Genomic DNA, 6,551 nt, shown 5'->3' with positions numbered 1-6,551 from the left:
TGGTTAATGAAAGGGGCTTTTAGAGTTTTGATGAAAAGCATTATTGTTTCTTTCTCTAGAAGAGGTGGCTGGACTTACATTGCCACTTCTCTCCATCTTTGGGCATACTACCTGAAGCTTTCACTTTGCTTCTTTTCCATATTCTGCAGAGTAATTCTGTCAAGTGTCATGTCTGTTACATGGCTGTATTATTTCATGAAAGCCTGTGCCAAGTCTTTCCATGAAATGATTTTAGCATGACTCAATTAGTTGTGCTGACACGGTTAGACAATCATGGAAGCAGTGGATTAATAATTGGTTATTATTGACGTATCCTGTCATCTTTTGACAGAACATCGTGATATAGGTTTCAGGACAACTAGTCCCATTATACTTTTCAAAATCTAGAGTCTTCAATTTTGGTGGGAGTGCTAGATCTGGGACCAAATTCAAATCCTTAGCATCAATCCTGCAATGGTAATCAACATTCTTCATTGCTTTGAATTTTTCTTCCAACTATTTGCACCGATGTTCTAGTTTTCTTGGCAATTCTATGCTTTTTTTATCCATTTTTTCCATGTCGTCTAGATCAGGAACAACAAGATTAGTTAGATTATCCCTAGGATTGGAACTTGAACCTATTAGGTAATTCATTGGGGCCGACGTACCAGCTTGATATTGTTGGTGTTTGATAGTGATGAGTACCATTTGTGGGTATGCATCCAGTTGAGCCTGGACATTTATTGGGGTAAAACTTGAGGGAGAGGTAAGGTTTTCATTATCATCCTTTGAGTTGACCACAGTACTCTTCTCTTTTTCAGGTCCTCCAGCCAAAACTGTGTCAATTGGCTTAACATACTTCTTTAGGATTCATGTATTTGATCTTTCATGTCCTGTTGTACTTTTGCTAACTGCTCTTGCAACTGGTCTTGCATGTCCTTTTGAATCTGTTCTAGTATTTCTAATCTTTGATCCATTGCTTTGGTTTTGCCACGAGTACTGTAACAATATTCAATTGGTAGGCTCTTGTTGGTTTCCAGGGTAACTGTCATAATTTTGATTAATTAAAGTCTTTTTATGAAACTTAATGCATATGATGAAATATAATGCAGATGAATGAAATAAATGCAAAAAGAGACATTGATTCTGATTCAATTCTATCAATTCTATTAGAACAACTTTACTAGAAAACAAATTTTATTACATAAAATGGATTACATAAATGACTTTTCCCTAATACTCAAAGCCTTAACTTTTCTAAGAAGCCAAGCTAATTCTTGGCCCCGACCCGATTCTGATTTGTATTTTAAGCTCAACATGTTGGCTTGAACTACTAGGGTTTTTAGATGGTCGGCTACTTCCCGTACTTGAGTCACAGTTTCACCCATGATGTAATCTCTATACCTAATCTAACCTTGAAAGCGTTGGAGTTACTCTTTCCATCGTTCATTGTTTGTTTCAAGAAGTTCAACTCAAAGTTCACAATTTTTTAGTACGGTTTTGAGCTCTTCTATCTCTCCTTTCAGCTCTTCAATCTTATTTAGGCTTACTTTCAACTTAATTACGGAGTTACAATTATGATATTAGTGCAGCGACCTCTCTAATTTCACTACCCGAGCTCTTAATCCCACATTTTCATCTCGACTTTCTAATAGGTATTTTTCTAGAACATTTTCTCGAACTCGAGCATCTTGGAATTTCTTTTCCCATTGATTGACTCTACTATTTTTTTCTTTGATTTCTTACCATCACTGTTCTGATGTTTTTCCTAACCTAGTAATCCTCATCGACAAGTGCAACTTCTTATAATCCATTTTTAGACTGTCCAAGACTTCTTTAGCCTTGTTCTTTCCTTTTCTCAATTTCTCAACTTCTAACTTTTGGGCATAAACATCTAATCCTAACTGTATCTTTTCCTCATCCAATTGTTCTATCTTCTTCCTTAGCTCCGAATTCATTTTTTCAAAATCCTGCTTTATGATCTCTAGCTTAGATGGGATCACTTGCAAGTGTTCCTCTATTGGTCGAGTGCCTTCTTAACTTGGCATAGGGATGTTGTTATTGACTCTTTTACCCCACCACTAATCAAATTCGGGGGTCTTCAAGGGACTACAGCAAATGTTTTCATTTTGCGGGTTTGGTTCCAAGCGTTAGATATTTCTCGAACCTTTTTCTTGTAATTATCGCCCTTATACGAAATCTCACATTGAGCCAATCCTTGCATTGCTGATATGAACTACCTCGATCTATACTGCCTCAAGACAAGTAGAGGAGCATATCCAACAGTTCCCCATATCCTAAGTAGATGGACCTAGTCGAAGTCTCCACATCGGTACAAAATCTCATTAGGGATCATCCAAGGAGCCTTCCATTCAACATCTTTGTCTTGGAGATTCTGGAGAATTGCCATCCATTTTTCTTCTAAAATATCATCTCACCTTGGTGTAGCCACTAATTCTTTCAATGGAGAGTAGTCTTGGAGAATACTAGATAAGAGACCTTTTCTACCTTCCAAAAGTAGCTATAGAACCATTCTAACAAAAGTTGCGCACACCCGATAAATCTTCCTTCACCCGCTCTACGGTATGCATTCAAAGATATGAAAGTTTCGACCAAGATTTTCGGAATGGGCATAACCCTTTTATCAAGCCGGTCAAACAAATTTGAAACTACCTCATCTATATGTCCTAATGCTTTCGGAAAAATAACCAGCCTGTAAATGCTCAAAGCGAAGACGTCGACTCTTTTCTTTGTGTTTGGATATGCCAAGATCAAATCCCATAAACTTTTCCAATAGATGCATTTACCATATCTTTTTTGCTTGATCCAGTCTGCAACCCGTTGCTCACTCATCCCCGTGAGGCTCATTAGTTTTTTTAAGAAAGTTTGGACGTTAGCGGCTTTGGAATAAACCTTTTCGGCTTGAATCTTCGGGCAACGAAGCAAGGTCGTGTACTCTTCCACGGTAGGTATCAAATCTACCTTCCCGAAAGTAAAGCAATTGCAAGCAGGATTCTAATAATGGGCGAGAGCTCAAAACAAGTGTTTATCCACCTTGGCATCGAATAAATATGGTAGATCACCATAGTTACAGTAGAATAATTATTTGGTTTCGTCTTCCCATTGGTCCCATATTTTTTTCAACTCTTAGAGATTATTTTGAGTCACACTGATACGAGTGAAATCCCATAATTCTGACACGTACCCCACAGTCAGATTATCACCCTTCTCTAGTTGTGTTTTCTCAGACCATATTCGGATAGTCGCATTATCTTCCACTTTATCAAGAAATCCATTCTCCATAAAAAACTCTCTATTTAGTAACTGAACATGAATCAACACCTTTTTTATGATGAAAATGCCATGCAATCACATTCAAAACAAAACAAAACAAGTCAGTACATTGCATACCAAGCTAGAATTTAAAGCAAACAAGAAATAATAAATAGAGCACCTATTTGGGTGACCACTAGGGTTTGGTGTGGTTCTACCTAGGGTAAGCTTTTAGGGCTCATTATATGTGGTTCGGTTCTAAAGTAAGTGTACCTGAATTGGCATATGCCTCAATCATTACCCATTATAGGCTCATACGGACCGAGTTCAGTTCAGGGGAATACATTTCCCTATGGCTATACGGAGATGAAAATCTCACGAATACATAGATACGGATGTATCCTGAAAGCGGTTCACTATCCTATACGGAGGTGAAGACTTCACGAAGGAATAGTTTCTCACTCCCACATAAAAGGGTATAATCGACCGATTATGTAATGCAATATGAGAAAATATATCCAAAGACTCGAACCAATAAAGTAAATATATCAAAATGATGTAGACCATAAAAATGGAATGCAACGAAAGGATCGTGAATTTAAACCAAATTATCAATTTTTGACAAAAAGATAAGAAATAATCAACTCGTGGCTTGACTCTTCTATTTTATCCCCAGCGGAGTCGCCAAGCTGTCGAAACCTTTTTTTTGAAATCGACTTTTTATTTTAAAAAATGAAAATCGTGTCGCCACCAATCTTTTTTATGAAGTGTGATTGGATCACCTCGTAATTTGATCATTTTAATAAAAAGTTTGATTTAAAAAAATGATTTTTGGTCTATAAAGTTTAGAAAACGGGCTCGGGATTCGGTTACGCAAGAGGAAGGGTTAGCACCCTCGTTATGCCCAAAATTGGTACCTAATTAATTACTTGATGTCTTTACTGTCAAAAATTGAAAATTTGAAAAGAGTTAAAACACGATCCCTCTTTGTATTAATGTATATATTTTTAGTAAAATCTCTTAAATAGATCAAAACGTATGTAAAAGGCTTTCTTATCTTGAGGTAACAAAAGGTCGTATCCCGTAAGTTAGGACACGGCGTCTTGAATTCTCGAAAATAAGTTTTCCTTTTATTTTTTTATATTAAATCTCACATATTTTAATTTTAAAAGGATATTCGGTCATCTAGGTTCAACGAGAAAGTCGAAAACCCATAAGTTAGGGCACGCTTTCTCGAATCTCCAAATACGGACCATTGCCTTATTTAATTTTTTTTTGAATAATAACAAGTGTAATATTTAAAACAATGGGTATTTATCTTATTTTGGAGTATAATATAAAAGCGACCAATTACATTTAAACATAATGCATGATGTAGTGATTATAAAATGGCTATACGGGTAGAATATTAGAATGATATACAAGAAGTGAATAAGGAAATGCTATGACAATATCAATATAACTATAACAATAGTAAGAATATTAATCCATGGTATAAAATAAATAAAGTGATAAAAATAAAAAATAAAAAAATAAAAAATGCTAGATACATTATGACGATTATAAACATAAATAATGTGAGAATGATAAAAGAAATGACAAAATACTGAAAATAAGATAAAAAATAATATAATAACAATAATAATAAATGAATAAAAATTTACAAATAGAAAAATGTAACAATCTTGTTTTTAAATATATAAAAATAAGCAAGTAAATAAATAAATGGATAAATAAATAAATAATAGTAATAAGAATGATGATAAGAATAAAAATAATACGAGCAACAAGTGCATAAATAAAGAAAATGTAAACATTATAATCTTTAAATGTATAAAAGGATAAAAATAATAAATAGATAAATAAATAAATAAAATAATATATATGGAATCTATAAAGAGTTGAAAATAAATAAATAATGGTTAAACCACAATTTAGAAGAAGTTAAGGGATAGATTGTTTAAAAAAAAGGGCAGAATGAAGGGCTGAAATAAAATGCATGTAAAATAGGAAGGACTAACTGGAAAATTATTCCCTGTCCTAAAAACGACGCCATTCCCCAGGGGACTAAAATGAAGTAAAATAAAATTGTAAGGTAAAATTAAAAAGAAAAGAAAAAACGAAATAGGACTAAATTGCAACAGGCCATAAAAGTGGAAGGGTTGAAAGCGCAAATATCCCCTCCAGCAAAAACAAGCGGATCTTAAGGGGCAGATCGAGTGGGACGCAGGTCAAGGCCAAAACGGTGCCGTTTTGAGGCTACTGGAATTAGCCTTAAATGGCGTCATTTTACATGGCCTATAAAAGTCAATTTTTTTTTAAATCTCATTCTATTTAGTTTTTTTAAAAAAAATTGAGAAGCTCTGATTTCTCTCTGGCCTCTCCGATTTTCGACCATTAGGCCATCGTGACAACCGCCGATCACCGATGACGGCGCCACCTTCGAATGTGGCCGGAGAATACAATAAAAAGGCATTTTTGATCATTTTGCTACCCGACCCCAATCTGAGATCAAAATGCCCAAAAGCCTTCCAAAAAAAAAAAAGTCAAAGGAACTATTCAGTTTTGTCTTCTCCGATCACAAGAAAGGTAAACAATTTTGTATTTTTGAATATATATGTATGTATGCTATATTCGAAATAAACATGCGACGAAAAAAATGAAAATATACCTATGTAAGAAACTATATTTTTTTAATATTTCTTTCTCTTTTGATTTTTTTTCATCTCTATTTCTCTGTTTTTGATTGCTTTTTTTCTTGTTCAAAATATTACATCGATTAGGGCTTTTATAGCTGAATGTATATATTTTTTTTTGCTACTGTTTACTACTGTTTCTCTACTATTTCTACCTTTCTTACTTTGTTTTTCTTTCTTTGTTCTTTTTTACAGGCCTTGGTGAGGTCAATAGAGTCGTGCTTTGCCATTCTAGTGCAAGAGAGGCAGTCCTCGGGCGATGGGCGCGCTGACGCGACACGTGGAGCGATGGCACGGCTAGGTGTTAGGGTTTAGGTTTTTTTTCTGAATTAGTTTAGCTTTTTGGGCCAATAGGCCTCTTTTGTATTTGGGTTTATAATAAATTTTTTTGGCATCTGTAATTTTTAGGCTGGACTGTTTAATTATTTTGGAAATTTTATTTATTTTTGTATTTATTTTTTTTTTTGGTTTGGGCCCGGGCAAAAATGACCTGTTACACGTTGTATTGGCACATAAATTTTATAACTGTAAGTGCACTATGAATGTTTGTACTCTGCATATGCATGGGCTGGGATGTTGTGAAGAAAGAAGTAATCTGTACTA

This window comes from Gossypium arboreum, chromosome 7 (genome assembly GCF_025698485.1).
Source record: "Gossypium arboreum isolate Shixiya-1 chromosome 7, ASM2569848v2, whole genome shotgun sequence".
NCBI classification, from domain to species: domain Eukaryota; kingdom Viridiplantae; phylum Streptophyta; class Magnoliopsida; order Malvales; family Malvaceae; genus Gossypium; species Gossypium arboreum.
The sequence above is the reverse complement of the archived record's forward strand: the minus strand, read 5'-3'. Positions refer to the sequence as shown.